This window comes from Felis catus, chromosome A1, assembly GCF_018350175.1.
Source record: "Felis catus isolate Fca126 chromosome A1, F.catus_Fca126_mat1.0, whole genome shotgun sequence".
NCBI classification, from domain to species: domain Eukaryota; kingdom Metazoa; phylum Chordata; class Mammalia; order Carnivora; family Felidae; genus Felis; species Felis catus.
In genome coordinates, this window is record NC_058368.1 from 18,989,434 (window position 1) to 19,007,005 (window position 17,572).

At 43.9% G+C, this 17,572-nt stretch overlaps 1 protein-coding gene across 2 annotated transcripts in view; it reads left to right on the forward strand.

Annotated features, from left to right (window-relative positions):
- SLC25A15 (solute carrier family 25 member 15) overlaps positions 1 to 17,572 on the forward strand; it is a 62,329-nt gene that overhangs the window by 4,013 nt on the left and 40,744 nt on the right. Inside the window, exon 1 of one of the 2 annotated variants that reach the window (XM_045052430.1) lies at positions 947 to 1,018. The exons of the other annotated variant lie outside the window; for it this stretch is intronic. The gene's annotated coding sequence lies outside the window, so the exon portion shown is untranslated. Of the gene's footprint in view, positions 1 to 946; positions 1,019 to 17,572 lie in introns of those variants that run through there. 2 annotated transcript variants of the gene reach the window in all.

The window sequence follows — 17,572 nt, forward strand, 5'->3', positions numbered from 1 at the left end:
AGGGTCCCAGCCATTGAACCTAAGATGAGTAGAGGGAGAAGAGATCTTTTTCCTCCCCTACCCCTCTCTACCTGGCTAGCTTGGTCTTCCTTGCAGCATGGCATCTTAGAGTATTTGAGTTTTTCACAGAGAAACATGCTTGCCTTACAGTGTGTGTTCCAAGAGACCCAGGCTAACTCTGCACAACTTTTTAGTACCTAGCATTGGAAATTACATAGTATCACTTCTGTGACATTCTGTTGGTAAGAAAAGAGTTGCAGGGCCACCCGATTCTAAGGAAGGGAACTATACTTACCTTTGAATACCAGGAGTGGCTCATTGGGATCACCTTTGGGGACTTGCTTCCACCTCCTGACAAACTTTTAATTAAGTCCATTCATTTTATCAGCCTACTCTGCTGTCCTGTTTAGTCTTTTTTTTTTTTTAATTTCCAACCATCTTGATTTTTTTTAAGTTTTATTTATTTATTTTGAGAGAGAGAGGGACAGACAGTGCGAGCAGGGGAGGAGCAGAGAGAGGAAGAGAGAGAGAATCCCAAGCATGCTCTATGCTGTCAGTGCAGAGCCCGATGTGGGGCTTGAACCCACAAACCATGAGATCACGACCTGAGCCGAAGTCAACAGGCAGAGGCTCAACCGACTGAGCCACCCAGGTGCCCCCTGATGGTCTTCTAAGAACTTCATATTTCAGTTTATATAAAATTTTACAATGAACGATCACATACATTATTTAATTTGATTACTGTGGTAATAATTGAGGCAGGCAGGGCAAGGGTTTTATGCCCAGTGTTCTAATGGGAAAAATGAGCCTCAGAGAAGTTAGGGGACTCACCCGAAGTCACATGACTAGTAACTGCCAGCCCGGAGCCTGCTGACTAACCAGGGCTCTTGGCTGGCTCTCATGCCTGCTTAATGGCATGTTTGTGTTCCTTTGGTATCTTTCCAGCCTGAATGTCAAAGTCCACTTGACAACATCCAGGTGCTGGTGTCAGCAAAGCCATGCTTCTGAGATTAGTGTGGTAAGACAAATTTTATTTTTTTTTAATTGTTAAAAAATTTTTAATGTTTATTTATTTTTGAGAGAGAGACACAGAGCAAGAGCGGGGGAGGGGCAGAGAGAGAGAGGGAGACACAGAATCGGAAGCAGGCTCCAGGCTCTGAGCTGTCAGCCCAGAGCCTGATGCGGGACTTGAACCCACGAATCACGAGATCATGACCTGAGCCGAAGTCGCTCAACCAGCTGGGCCACCCAGGTGCCCCTGTGTGGTAAGACAAATTTTAAAAAAGCAAAGGAAATTTTAGGGACCTATCCACTAGAGACTATCCATTTTAATGAAAATGTACTTCAGATGAAGATTGTAGGTGTTGATTGTGCTATTTAAAAGAAAAGGCTTCTTGATTTTGATTTTGTAAAATATGAGATAACCCTTTTGAAAAAAGTAGCAGTAAGTTTGCCATTATGCACTAATGTTAGAGCTGATGCCAAAGTAACCTAAAATAATACATAGACAAGTCATGAGTGCTCAAAGGGTAGTAAAGAAAATATTCTGCCTTTTGAGGTTTCAAATATTTGTATTGGTGATATTGTTTAGTGTTGGTGGTTGACAAGGCCAAGCAAATGTCAAAGTCAACAAAAAAAGGATATCCTGTTACATGTTACAGAGTTAACTTCATTACCTCCTTAATACCTGGAGACAGGCTGAGACAGGGCCCGGTACTATAATCAGATAAAACTATTTGAAATGTGCCATGAGACATAGACCACTCACAAAATTCTCATAATTAGAGAAAAATAAACTCTAATACACATATTTATACTCTTCATAATTTTCCCAAGAAATTGAAAGTATAGAAATGGAGAATAAAGCAGTCACACTTAAAACTCTATAGCTCAGGGTATGCCTGGCTGGCTTAGTCGTAGAGCATACGACTCTTGATCTTGGGGTGTAAATTCAAGCCCCATGTTGAATGTAGAGATTAGTTAAAAATAAAATCTTAAAAAAGCAACAACTCTGTAGCTCAGGTATAATAGATGCAGCGGAATATAACGGTTCTGGGATGGGCAGAGTGAGGGATTAGGCTCTGCCCCTTTCTTTGGGACCTTGGGCAAGTTTTCTTACCCTCTTTGGGCCTCAGGTGCCTTATCTGTGGAAAGGGAATAATAATAGCATCTACCTTCAAGGTGGCTGTGAGGATCAAGTGGGTTAAAATGTGTATAAGTGCTTATAACAGTGCCTAGCACACAGTAAGCACTCCAGAAGTATTTGCTACTCTCACAGTAAAATTTGAAAAGTAATATCCTTTGAAAACTTAAAAAGCAAAGAAGCTGTGCAGAAGACAAGTCTTGAAGGCGTTTTGTTTTGTGTTTGTTTTGTTTTTTTGTTTTTTTTTAAAGTAATTTATGCCCAATGTGGGCCTCAAACTCACCACCCCAAGATCAAGAGTTGCAGGCTCTACCAACTGAGCCAGCCAGGCACCCTGACAATTTTTTAAATGAACTTTCTATGTTTAAATAATTGTAGACATAGTGAAAAAATTGTAAGAACACTACAAATATTTCCCTTATGTCATTAACCCAGACTACCCAAATGTTAACAATTTATCACATTTGTTTTTATCATTCTCGTTCTGTCACTTACTATTTTTTCACAAAACACTTGAAAATCTATTACAGAGACACTTTGCTTTACGTCTACATAATTTGGGGGTATATTTCCTTAAAAAGACATTCTCTTTACATAAGGACAGTACAATTTTGAAGTTAGGAAATTAACATCAATACAATACCATAATTCAATCTACAGACCTTATTTAAATTCTATCAACTGTCACAGTGATGTCCTTTATAACAAAAGAGAAAGAAACTCTTTCTGGCCCAGGACCTGATCAGAAGTCACAGGTGGCATTTAATTCCATGCCTCTTCGTCTACTTTGATGCAGTTAAGTTCTTCAGTCCATCTTTGTCCTTCATGACGCTGACTTTTTTAAAATTGTAGTTGATACACAATGTTAGAGTAGTTTCTGGTGTTTGACCTTGACAGTTTTGAAGAGTTCAGGCCAGTTATTTTGTAGCGCACCTCAATTTTTTTTTGTTTCCTAATGATCAGATATAAGTTATTAGTTTCTTAGCGGGAGAACCGCAGAAGTGAAGTTGTAGTGTTCACTGTGCGTTATATCAAGAGGCATCAGTGTTTATCTGTCCCATTACTAGTTCTGTTAAAAATGAACAGCTGGATGGGATGCCTGGGTGTCTCAGTCGATTTAGTGGCCGACTTCAGCTCAGGTCATGATCTCGTGGTTCCTGAGTTCAAGCGTCAGGCTCTGTGCTGACAGCTCGGAACCTGGAGTCTGCTTTGGATTCTGTGTCTCCCTCTCTCTCTGTTCCTCCCCTGCACACGCTCTGTCTCTCTTGCTCAAAAATAAAAAAAGTTACAAAATTTTTTTAAAAAAATGAACAGCTGGATTAAGAGGTACATAGGGAAAGGTCTAGAAGGGTCCTGAGCACAGGAACTTTTGTCCCATTGGCTTGGAGTGTGCCACCCTCCTGGCACATAGATGTGTTTGCCAAGTCTGAAGCTCCTGCAGAAAACCATTTTGATTGAAGATGTTAAACTATCTAGAAGTCTAATTAGCACTGTTCTTTATAAGGATGTCTTCTGATTTCAAATGTAGCACTCCTAGAGAACACCAAAGGCATTTTTTGAGCAATTACCACTTCTGGACTTAACAGTGAACTCTCATGAGTCAACTCATACCAGAGAGTCCAGGGAGAATATATGGTTATTGTTGTTAAGAATTTTAATACATTAACACATACAGGTGATGAAGAAAAGGGAATGAAATAATTTTAAGGAATAAGGAGAATATTCTTTCCAGCCAACATATGGTGCTGCAGATCTCTGGAATCTATGATTCAAAGGCAGAAATCTAAGTAAAAATATTACTAATGTTGTGTTTTATTTTTTATTTTTATTTTTTAAAGTTTATTTGAGAGAGGGACGGAGCAGTGGGGAGCGTGTGAGTGGGGGAGGGGCAGAGAGAGAGAGGCACTGTCAGCACAGAGCCTGATGTGGGGCTTGCTCTGTCTCAAGAACCATGAGATTATGACCCGAACCAAACCAAGAGTTGGACACTCAACTGACTGTGGCACCCAGGCACCCTGCATTCAGCTGTATTTTAAAGCAGTATGTACACTTAGCATTGGATGTTGAGAAGACCTCTTAAAATATTCTGAATTACAGCACATCCTTGGACAAGGCCAGCCTGAGAGTTTAGGAAGGGTCATATCCTGAGACATAGATAGATATTCTTGGTTCTCAGCAATACGAGGGCAGACAGGAAGGTCCAGGGAGGAGAATTAGACCTTCCTCAGGTGTCATAGAGGTACAGAAGGGAAAGGATTGACCCAGCTACCAAATGCAGTATTTGAGGCCTATGCTTACAGCTAACTAGAGTACAGAATGGTAATTATATTTATTGTCATAACACACACACACACACTCCTCCCAAATTTTATATATCTAAAGTGCTCTGATTCCAAAGCACTCTGAATAAATGATCATTGAGGTTTTTTAGCTAATGAGTTGGAAGTGGAATTCAATGACTAGTGGTTCAGTAAGCTGAAAAACAATGTTGGACATAATATTAGTTATACCAAGATATTAAAAGCAGGTGGAATTACCCAAAGTTACAAAATAGCAGCAAAGATATTTAAATAGCAGGTCAGCTTCATGGTAAAGGCGATTTCACCCCCTCATAATGCACTTACTTCCCATGCTATCAAATGTACCCCAGATTCATTTCATACATTATTTAACTACTGTGATAATTCTAAGGAACACCTTAGATCTAAGTAAATAATACATCGTTGAAAAACTTAGAAATACTCTGCCAGTCTGCTCTTTGCTACGGATCTGTTCATGCTGGTGGACCACAACCGGGCAAATAGAGAAGCCACTTGTCTCCGGCGGGACAGGGAAACACAAAGGTCAGGTCACAGCTTCTGTGGCTGCTTGCCTGTGCCTTCATCAAAGTGTTTGCTGCTAGTTTTATTCCATTCTCCATCACACTTGCTCTGTCTGTATACACTTCATATGCAATCAAGTTTCATTTATTTATTAAAAAAATGTGTTAATGTTTATTCATCTTTGAGAGAGAGACAAAGTGCGAGGAGGGGAGGGGCGGACAGAGAGGAAGACACAGAACCTAAAGCAGGGTCCAGGCTCTGAGCTGTCAGCACAGAGCCAGACGTGGGCCTCGAACTCACGAAACATGAGATCATGACCTGAGCCGAAGTCAGATGCTCAACCGACTGAGCCACCGAGGTGCCCCTCAAGTTTCATTTATATTGTGAATTACTTTTCAGTCACTAGCATTACCTGTATATGTGATTCGTTTTCCAATAAATATGTTGCTTTGTTGTCCATTATATACCAGTATTTGCTGATACCAATGTATTTATTTTTTAGCGATAGATTTTATATTTTATCTTCAGCGTTGGTAGATGTTACTAAATATCCAGAATTTATGATTCCATCTATCAATAAAAGAGGGTTATTTTACGTGCAATGCTTCAGTGTAAAAGAGTGCATAAGCCTTTTTCCAACAAAACTAGGAGGTACCATATGTATCTGCAATATGGTAACTGGTGATAATAACAACACTAACTGCCATCACTGAGCACCAAACAATCTATAGGTCTCATTTAATTTTCTGAGTGACATCAGGATTATCCAACACAAGGTAATTATGTGCCACGGCAGAGGGATGGCACCATGTAAGAAGGAGTCCAGGAAGAGTCGATCAATATTTGGAACTCCAACCAGCCAGGCTGGCAGTGGTATTGGTTGGTACATTAGGATTGTTCCTTGTGAAATATGCCTGCAGAATAAATCCACTTATCCAGCACTTTTAGCCAGTCATTTCCACTTACTTGTGATCCCACCAGCAAAAGTAGCAAATTATTATGAACACCTTTGCCAAGACGATGTACTGGCTGAAAGTTCAGAGGAGAAATGAGCCTAGCTCATTTGGGGCATAGCTTGTCATGACGTTCCCCGATTTGGGTGCAGGATGGGTGGGTGTGTATGGCAGAATGTCAGATGTAATATTTCCCTTCTTTTTTCATAGTTGAGGGAAGAGCTCTTTTGTTACCACACCTTCCTCAATAGGAAATTTTTATTTTTCCCTACTATATAAGTGTATTTCCAGCTAATCTAGGCTATAAACCTAGTCAAATAACAGTATCAAACACAGCCTAAAATAGATGAATGTAAGTGTTTATATAAAATAAATGTAGATATGTGGTATTAGTATAAACATGTAATACTTAACTATGTGAAAATCAAGTTTTGGTCTTAGAATACAAAGATGAGTAAGACTTCATCCATGCGTCCAGGGGCTGGTGACCTGGTCAGACTCACAGATAGGTTAACAGATAGTGCAACGGTATTTACAAGGCATTACGTTCAAAGCTGCACAGTCACGGGTGGGGGGGTGTGCGGGGGGGGGGGCTGTGGGGGCGCAGGTGGAGGAGCTCCTGGGTCACGGTCGCCTCTTCACTAGGTCTTTAGTGCCCAAAGCTGAAGGACAGTGTAAGGTGGGAGGGGCAGGGAGGCACCTGCAGCAGGACACGTATGGGAAACGGGACAGAAGAGGAAGTGGTTTTGTGCCCTTCGGCTCAGACTGTCTAGATGCTTTGCTTTTCCCTCTCTCTGTAAAGTGATTCATTCTCAATAGATTTATGTGTAAAATTGCTTTGGATCTTAAGTTTATGAAAGAGCAGGATCATGTCATTCTAACATGGATTGTGCGGCATAAGACATAGAACCACAATGAAACGGTGCTTAGCAAATAATTTCTGGAGATGACAGAAATGTTTCCAGGCAGAACTGTCCTCAGCCCAAATTCTGAAGCATCTGAAAATTCCTTGGTTGCCCCACTCCCACCCCTTGCCTTTTCTTTTATATATATATATATATATATATATATATATATATATATACATACACACACACACATGTATTTATTTTTGATAGAGACAAGTGGGGGAGGGGCAGAGATAGAAGGAGACCCAGAATCCGAAGCAGGCTCCAGGCTCCGAGCTGTCAGCTCAGAGCCCGACCTGGGGCTCAAACTCACAAACCCTGAGATCATGACCTGAGCTGAAGTCGGATGCTTAACCGACTGAGCCACCCAGGTGCCCCCCCACCCCTTGCATTCTGTCCCTGGGGCTGTGTCTATGCTGCCTTCCGCTCCTCAGAGCCTCCCTGCTCTGGGCTTCACCCAGGCCTGGCACTCTGGCTAAGCCTCTCAAAATTAGGCTTCTTCTCTCCTCACCTACCTGTCAAACTGCCTCTCTCTCATTTATGCCCCAGAAGGACAGCTATATAATTCGACTAACTTACACCAATGGATGAAAGCCCAAATTGCGGTTTATTATAAAGCCGTTGCAAGGAAATTTAATTTTTAAAAGAAGAGCTTTTACATCCCAATAAACAAAGACTGTAGCTCCAGATGAGATGGCCTTTGTTTTTGCTTTCCTGGCCCTCTCAAATTCTGTCCTAGGGAAAGGGCCTCGCTGCCCTTGGGATGTATTTGTAAGGCTCAAGTGCCCTCTGGAGGCAGAAATAATCTCATGCTACATAAAACATTTATGCCCTGGTGTGGGTGTGGGTGTGTATGTGGTGCTGTGTGTGTGGAGGTGTATTTGTGTGGTGTGTGGTATTGTGGGGGGGGGGGTGTATGTGAGTATGTGGTCAGTGTGCGTTGGTGGGCATCTATATTTGGTATGTGGTGTATGTGTGGTATGGTGTGTGGTGTGTGAATGTACATCCCCACCCAAGACTTACAACTGATTGGCATATGATCTGGGGGGTTCCCTCCTACCTCCACCTCCCGTTCTAGGCCCCCAGTCCAAGCCACCATCGTCCTGGGCTTTGACCATTTTAAGTCACCTAACGGGCCCCCTTCCTGTCACTCTCACTCTCCCGCAATTTCTTCCCTACCCAGCCACCAAAGCGATCATTAATAACTTAATTCAGACCATCTTTTTCACCTGTTTCAAATCCTGAACTGGCTTCCCATTGCACTTTGACTATTTTTCCCCCAGAGGGTAAGATTTCCCTTCATTGTCACATCAGTCTGACAAATAAACCTAACACAGCCCGGAACACTGAGCAGGTCGAGCGCCAACGCAGAGGCCTGCCAACAGCAGGAGAGAGGAATCCAGTCTGTCTCCACGTCCCCAGCCTGGAAAGATAATTCTATTGGACAAGAGCGAGGGCAGCTGACAAACACAGTAATGCGCTCTGTAGACATTTCGAGCGGAGGAATAGAAAAGCTTCCCAGGCGGATTCTGTGCAGGGCAAGGAAATGGGTCTAAGTGCCCTGAATGCCCAGCTCTTGCCTATGGCTCCCACCTCCTGCCCCAACTCTCTCCTCCCCTCACTCACTGCATGCCAGCAACTTGGGCCTGTTCTTCACAGGCACAACACAGCTTTGCTCTAGGATGTTTAGCTTTGGCACGGAATATCCTTTTACCCGGAACATTCTTCTCGAAGGTTGTCCCATGATTGCCTCCTTCACCTCTTTCCAACTTCACTCCACAGCCACCTTGTCAGTAGCGCCACATCGACTGAAGCCAGCCTTCCCACTCCAGCATGTTCCCACTCCATCGTGTTGCCCGGTTTCACTGCCTTCCTAGTGCTCATCACCTTCTGAAACGATCTCCTTTCATCCACTCGACACATTCACTGAGTGCCTACAGTAGGCTCTGCCTCATGCGGTGGGGCTACATCAGGGCCAAACAGAGAAGCCCTGCCTCGTGGAATATACACATCTTGTAACCCTTTTGTTTACTTATTTATTGTCAGCCTCCCCAACTAGAATATAAGCTGAGAGCAGAGACCCTGGGATTTATTCTTAGAGTCTAAAACTGCCTAGCACATCATTCATGGTCAATCAATATGGGTTGAAGGAATAAAATGTTTAGATTTTTATTAGGGTACACGGACAACATTTTAAATTCCTATCATTGTGGCAAATTTAATTCATTCAATTAGTATTTAACTATAAAAATAAGGCAGGGACACCTCGGTTAAGTGTCTGTTGATTTTGGCTCAGGTCATGATCTCACAGTTCATGAGTTTGAGCCCCGCACCGGATTCTGTGCTGACAGCACAGAGTCTGGGATTCTCTCCGTCTCCCTCTGCCTCTCCCCTTGCTTGTGCATGCCCTAACTTGCACTCTCTCTAAATAAATAAACATTAAAAAAATAAGGCAAACAAGAAACCTAAGAAACCAACGACCTATAATAATTGTTAGCACTTACTGACCACTTACTATGTGTCGGGCACTGTAGCAAGTGCTTTATATTTTTTGCCTCATCTTACCTTAACAAAATTCCACGACACAGCTAGGATTGTTCTCCCCTTTTGTAAGATGAGGAATTTGGGGCTTAAAGAAGCTGTCCACCATCACAAAGCCATCGAATGAGAGCCAGTCTTCAAGGACAGAACAGTCTGGCTCCATAGTCCATGCCTTCAACCTCCTCTCTGCTCTACACCGTCCACATTTGCATCACAAAGAATGTCTATTCACTGGCTCCCCCTACCACCCTCTGAATAAACTCAACACTCTTAGCAGGGCGTATGGGACCCTCGGAGATCAGCCCTGCTCCTTGCTAGCCTCTTCTGTTACCCTCACCTCCTATCCTGCACTGAACCATCGGGGCTCCTAGACTGCCATGCTCTTTCTCCTTTCTTTTCTTATAATTGTATGGTTTGTTCCCTCCTTTGAAACTCCTACTCATAACTCCTTCTCATACTTTAAGACTCAGCCATTACCTCCTCCAAATATGGCCTTCCTGGTTCCCTGGGCTTGGTTATGTGCCCTTTCCCTGTTGCTCCCTGGCATTCTGAACATGCCTCTACAACACTCAGCCTTCCCTCGCTGCAGTCCCAGCTGTTTGGGAGATGAAGCTTCCCTCTTCGCCTCTAAATTTTCAGTGCTTAGCACAAAGCTTGGAACAGAGATGTTGGCTAAATGCTTTGAATGATGGTTATTCATTTGGGGATTGGCTGAATGCCATGTTTTAGTATTTTACACACGGCAGGGAAAGAATCCCATTATAAAGAGAGGGTTGGGGCGCCTGGGTGGCTCAGTTGGTTGAGCGTCCGACTTCAGCTTAGGTCACGATCTCATGATTCGTGAGTTCGAGCCCCACGTCGGGCTCTGCGCTGACAGCTCAGGGCCTGGAGCCTGCTTCGGATTCTGTGTCTCCGTCTCTCTCTCTGCCCCTCCCCCACTCACATTCTGTCTCTCTTTGTCTCTCAAAAATAAATAAATGCTAAAAAAAAGTTTTTTTAAAGAGAGGGTTAGAACGTGACATGTGGAAGTCTTCATTGGTGAGATCACATGGGCATTGGGGATAGTGGGGATGGGGTAGTACACAGAGCATCAGTGGTAGAACCATATCTCTCCCTCATTCTCACCCCAGAAGATTTATTCTAATCATCCAGCTGGAAAAATAGATGCTGGGATTTTCCCCTCAGGCCATCTGACTCCAGAGCCTCCAATAATCTCTAGGCTATGTTGCCTCAAATATACTGGGCCTTCCAAAGAATGGGTGCATCCCTTGATTTATCCTTTCAGTGGTTGTATCTGTTTTTCCAGAACAATTTTCTAAAAGCACTTTTTATTTTTGCTTTTTAAATTAAGTTTAAAAAAAATTGAACCCAGGCATCTTTTTCTCCTCCTCCTTGTCCTCATCGTCCTCCTCTTCCTTCTTTCTCCTTCTCTTTCTCCTCCTTGTCCTCATCATCCTCTTCTTCCTTCTTTCTCCTCCTCCTCGCCCTCCTCCTCCTCCCTCTCCCTCTCCTCTTTGTGATGCAAATGTGAAACTTCCTTAAAGTTTATTTATTTATTTTGAGCGAGAAAGAGAGCCCACGCACATATGAGTGGGGGAGGGGAAGAGAGAGAGAATCCCAAGCAGGCTCCACACCACCAGCACGGAGCTGGGATGGGCCTGGAACCCACAATCTCTGAGGTCATGACCTGAGCCGAAGTCAGATGCTTCACCAGCTGAGCCACCCAGGTGCCCCTAAAAGCACTTTTTAAATGTTTACAAATGACTAAGTGTCTAGTGATGGGTGCACAGAAAGATGAAATGATGTACCCGAGTGTATACACTACTGATAATAGAGCAATTTGCCTCTAGACTCTTAGACTATCTTGTCTTAAAAACAACTCAGCCATTCATTCAATTACTCGTTCTACAAATATTTATCGAGTGCCACAGCATGCCGGCTATTGTTCGAGACCAGCAATGTTCAATAAAACTGTCAGTGATATTGAAATGTTCCTTATCTATCTTGCCCAATATAGAGGCCACTAGGCACATGTGGGTATTAAGTACTTCAATGTGGCGGGTGCGACTGAGGCCATGAATTTACTTTATTTCATTGTGAGTTCAAGTTAAGTAGCCACATGTAGCGACAGGGTGCCGAAAGGGACAGTATCATTCTAGATGCTAGAGAAATCAGTTAAAAGCAAAGATCCTCGATCTTGCCGAGTTTACATTTTGGGGTGAGGGTAGAGGTGAGGAGGGAAAGAGAAAGACAGTGAACAAGAGACATAATAAATCAGTATATGGTATAGCATATACAGTGCAGTATAGAGGAGCTGGCTTGCATTTTAAAGCAGAGTGGTCACATCAGTCTTAGAACTTCCTGATCCTTTGGTTAGGATAATTAGGTCTGATCCAATTTCAGCTCCCATCTCTCTCCTTCTCTCCTCCCCTTCCTCTTCAGAGTTCAGCTCCCCAGAGATGAGGCAGGAAGGCGACAGAAAAGGCAGGCTTGTCTTTTGAACTGGCCTTGCTCTGGGTCCAGCTGATGCTGCTGATCTCTGCCCGGGGGAGGGCCCTTCAGGGAAAGTGGGGTGGGGTTCTCTAGGGGATAGTGTGCAGGTTTCGTCTGGCCCCCTCCAAGGTGGAGCACCCCCTCAGACAAGGGCGGCCATACTTCCCTTCTGCTGCCGTTAGCCTACCCCCAACGCCTCCTTCAGGTGATGTGTTACCCCCTTTGGCTCCCTGGGCAGCCTTTCTGTAACCATATTCTCCTTCATATGCGGCCAGGGGGATGGCTGAGAACCCCGATGTCCTTCACCAGGCCACTATCCCTGCAAACCAGCTGGCCAAGCCTCCCTACCTTCAGAAATCTCTCTATGAGAAATAGGCATCAGTCCTTATGTCTGTGAGACTTGTACACTCCTGCTGCCCCAGGACACACAGCAAGCCCTTCCGAGACTCCCTCGTCATGCTCACCTCTGCTTGGACAGTAACTGCACCATGGAGGGTACAGACTTGACAGCTCACAAGCCACCAGCTGGGGGAGAACTAAATATATTCCCTTCCGTTTTTTAAAATGTTATTTACTGTTTTTTAAATCTATCTATCTATCTAGAGAGAGAGAGAGAGAGAGAGAGAGAGAGAGCGAGCATAGGAGAGGGGCAGGGAGAAAGAGGGAGACAGGGAATCCCAAGCAGGCTCTGCACTATCAGCATAGTGCCTGACCCAGGGCTTGATCTCACAAACCATGAGATCAAGACCTGAGCAGAAAGCAAGCGTCGGATGCTTAACCAGCTGAGCCACCCAGGTGCCCCAATTCCCTTCAAACTAACTGGCTGGCTCAGTTGTTTAAGCATGTGACTCTTGATTTAGGCTCAGGTCATGATCTCATGGCTCATGAGTTTGAGCCCTGCATCGGGCTCTGCGTCGACTGTGCAGAACCTGCTCGGGATTCTCTCTCTCCCCTTCCTCCCCTGCTTGTGCACTCCATCTCTCAAAATAAATAAATAAACTTAAAACAACTTAAAAAAATTACTATTGAAGTGTAGTTGACATACGGTGTTATACTAGTTTCAGAGGTACAACACAGTGATTTGACAATGCTATGCCTCACACAACACTCAAGTGTTGTCACCGTCTGTCACCATACAACGTTATTACAACATTATTGACTCTATTCCCTATGCTGTACTTTTCATCTCTGTGGCTTATTTACCTGATAACTGGAAGTTTGCACTTCTCAATCTATTCCTCCCACCCCTCCCTGCAATCTTTTGGCGACCCACATGATTTTGTGAGGGGAAGGACAGGCATCTCGACAAGCACCCTGCACTCTCCCTGCACCTCTCAGTTTGTCTAGGACTAATGACAAACATGTCCCTGCCACCCAATCCATTTCTCCCCTGGTTCAGACTGTGACAGTGGAGCCTGGACAAGGACAGCTGGGCTGATGTGTGAGAAGGCAGTGGGTCGTGCCACCTCTCGGTCAACTCTATGAGGAGTGGTGCTATTCACTCATCATGGCTCTGTCTAGAAGGCACGAGGTTTAGCACCTCTTCTTAGAGTCTTAGCAGCAGTTTAGGACAAGAGGAATCAGCCTTCTCTTACACTTCCTGACGTTAAATCACAAGTGTAATTTGTAACAATATATTAAGTGATCAGTTGATACAACATCCCTGGCACTATAATATAAAGACTTCTTTTTTTTTTTTTTAATTTTTTTTAAAGACTTCTTTTTTTTAAAAAAAGTTTATTTACTTGTTTTTGAGACAGAGAGAGAGAAAGGCAGAGAGAATCCCAAGCTGGCTCCGCACTAAACCACCCAGGTGCTCCTAAAGATTTCCTTTTTTAAGGGGCACCTGGGTGGTTCAGTCGGTTAAGCATCTGACTCCTGATTTCGGCTCAGGTCATGATCTAACTGGGAGATCGAGCCCCACGTTGGGCTCTTTGCTGACAGCACAGAACCTGCTTGGCATTCTCTCTCTCCCTCTCTCTCCCACTCTCTCTCTTTTTCTCAAAAGTAAATAAGTAAACATTAAAAAAAGATTATTGTTCATTCTGGCTCTCGAGCCATATTTTATTATTACTATTTTCAAAAATGGTTATGATCTGACATCTAAATGAAAGTATCAGTGAAGAATGTGTAGGTGCCTCTAAGAGTTAGTAACTACATACTTCCCATGTCTAAAACAAATTAGCCTATAGAAAAGTATCCATTGCAGATAGGCCCATTTGTGGGGAAAGAAGATCCCAGATACTTACAATGTTCATAGTATGGTAAATTGTATGACAGTGATGCAATCCAACAAATTTATTGCAACGATTCATTTTGACGAGAGTGCCTTAAAACCCACCATGGGCAAAGCCCAGGCCAAGTGAGGAATAAGTCAGTTCTTGTGCCTTAGCAGGGGACACTAAGTAGATTCCACTACAGGGGGCCTCAGGGCTCAGCAGGTGGCTCCTCCCACCCATCCGGCTGAATCTTCCAGCACCTCTCAGAGCCAGACTGCTGCAATTCTCCAAATGAGTTGTGTTGCTTCCTGCTTTGCTGCCTTTGCACACGCAGTCTCCTCTGTTAAACACACACACACACACACACACACACACACACACACACACACACATCCAACAAGCCCCAACTGGAATCATTTGCCCCCCAGGACAGCAAACTCAGACTTAATCACAGTCTCAGCTTATCCCAGGAATGTGACCTTTCAACGGTCAATATGAAATTTCCTAATCAGCACTAGCAAGGTGATGTCTCCATGTTAAACCCTACTGTTCCATTTCCCCATAGAAGAAGATTACCTGGGCTGAAACAATCCTTTCTTTTCTTTTGCAAGTAACTTCTTGCGACACCTTTCTTCCTATAGAAACCTTCCATTTTGCACAATTCCTCGGAACTCTCCTCTGCTTGCCAGATGGAATGCTGCCTGATTCGTGAATTACTTAAAGCCAATTAGATCTTCAGATTCACTTGGTTGAATTTCGTTTTGTAACACCTCTGATGGGAATGCTCAGCCTGTCTGAAGTGGACATGTGTCATGTTCTCTGGCTGCTTGGCATTGTTTATTTTTATTTTTTAATATAATTTATCGTCAAATTGGCTAACATGCAGTGTGTACAGTGTGCTCTTGGCTTTGGGAGTAGATTCCCATGATTCATTGCTTACAACACCCAGTGCTCATCCCAACAAGTGTCCTCCTCAATGCCCATCACCCATTTTCCCCTGTGCCCCACCCCCCCATCCACCCTCAGTTGGTTCTCTGTATTTAAGAGTCTCTTATGGTTTGCCTCTCTTCCTCTCTTGTTTGCAACTATTTTTTTCCCCTTCCCTTCCCCCCATGGTCTTCTGTTAAGTTTCTCAAGATCCACATGAGTGAAAACATATGATATCTGCCCTTCTCTGACTCATTTCACTCAGCATAATACCCTCCAGTTCCATCCACGTTGCTGCAAATGGCAGGATTTCATTCTTTCTCATTTGCTTGGCATTGCTTTAAAGCCCTGCCTACATTCAGGGAGTTTCCTACCAAGTGACTCCTTCCTCTTCAAGACAAGCCAGAAGTCTCGCGTTCCCGGCCCCCTTTGCAGATCCGGGTACAGGCACGGGACTCAGGTTCCATCCATCAGCTGCATCTACGTGGTTTATCAATTTGGAAATGAGCTAGACAAGGCGATGGACATGGTCTGGCAGTGACCTGTCAGGCAAAGCTGGCGGCAAAGGTGCCCAGCAATAGTTCCCACGCAGAGGCCCTGGCACAAAAGGGACAGTGGTACAGACTACAACATCTAGAAGCTCTGAAGGAGGTGCACCGTGGTTTCCACGGCGGAACACTTCTGCAGTGTGTTCTGGGATTTGTTTCAAGAAGTTCTTCAGGGTACTCCATCTTCTCATCCAGCGATGGTGAAAGTCACCCAGCATCCTTTTTTTTCGTTTTTGTCTTTTTTTTTTTTTTTTTGAGAGAGAGTACATGTGCATACGTGTGCAAGTGGGGGAAGGGCAGAGAGAGAGGGAGACAGGATCCGAAGTACGCTGACAGCAGAGAGCTCAATGTGGGGCTCAAACTCACCCAACTGTGAGATCATGACCTGAGCCAAAGTCCCACGCTCACCCAGGCGCCCCCACCCAGTATCCTTTTAATAAATTGTTCCTGTGCTCCAGAGCTGGCTTCTGTTGATGGCAACTAAGAGTTCCGAGTGACATATCAACAGGCTTTCCTCCTAAGGGGCCATTTGTCTTTCAAAACCCACCCTGACATGGGGGGCTCCTGGGGGCCTCCCCGGAAACCCTCTTTTCCATCATTTATTCCCTTCTCTGGGATGCCGTGCTACCCACACCCCTCTCGCTGCATATCCTCCCCAAATTCTAATTATTTGTTCCTTCCTCCTCTCCTCGGATGGAGGTTTCTCTGAGGCTAGCAATTGTCTCTTTAATTTCTGTATTTCCAGCACTTAGTGTGGGTTGACACAGAGCCAATCAGTGCTAAATGAACATTTGTTACTGATAGGAAGCAGTGAACGGATTTGTTTGGGAGAACTAGGGATCGTGAAAAGGCTTTTGAGGTGCCTGTGTCTAGTACAGGTCTTGGTAAATAGCAGAGGGGTTTCAACAGGTAGACATTGTTGGGACTCTCCAGCTGCAGCCCATGGGAACATACAGTGTGCTCTTTAAAAATTATTATATCCCTAAGCAGTTCCCCATATGCTTACTATACTTTGGGGGACATTCCTGATTACCTAACAGAAATCTGCCCCCCCTTCCCACCTGGGTCTGCAGTGATGATGTTTTAGGCAAGGTGGGCCTCTCACACAGTCCCAAGTGGGTAAGTCATCATTGGTCAAAAAAAGGGGTCGACAAACCAAAGCCTGCTAGCCAGATCTGGCCTGCCATTTCTTTTTGTATGGCCCGAACCATACAAAATGTTTTTTAAAGTTTTAAAGTTGAAAAAAATCAAAATAAAATAATATTTTGTGACAGGTAAAATTACATGAAATTCAAATTTCAATGCTCATAAAGTTCTTCTCTGACTTATTTGGCTTAGCATGGTATACTGTAGCTGTATCCACATCATCGCAAATGGCAAGATCTCATTCTTTTCGATGGCTGAGTAATATTCCATTGTATAGATATACCACTTCTTTATCCATTCATCAGTCGATGGACATTTAGGCTCTTTCCATAGTTTGCCTATTGATAGTGCCGCTATAAACACCAAGGTGCCTGTAGCCCCTTCGAATCTCTCTTTTTGTATCCTTCGGGTAAATAACGAGTGGTGCAATTGCTGAGTATTAGGAGGTCACTTGTTGTGATGAGCACTGGATGTTGTACGTAAGTGATGAACCACTAAATTCTGCTCCTGAAGCCAATAGTGCACTGTATGTTAACTAGAATTTAAATAAAGATTGGAAAAGAAAAATAAAAACTTAAAAAAAGTTTTATTGGAACACAACCTACTTACCTCTTTACCATGTCTATGGCTGCTTTTGTTTACAACAGCAGAGTTGAATAGATGTGACAGGGATTGCATGCCCTGCAAAATACTTACTGAAATATTTACCAGCTGGTTGGTCCTTTTCAGAAGTTTGCTTGCTGACCCCTGTTCTAAACCAAATATGGTAACTCCATTCTCTTCCCAGTGTTTATGTTTGGGCAAGCATGAGACTCAGTTCTGGGCTAATACAAGGGGAAGCTTAACAGGGGAACTCCGGGAAGGATTTTTTT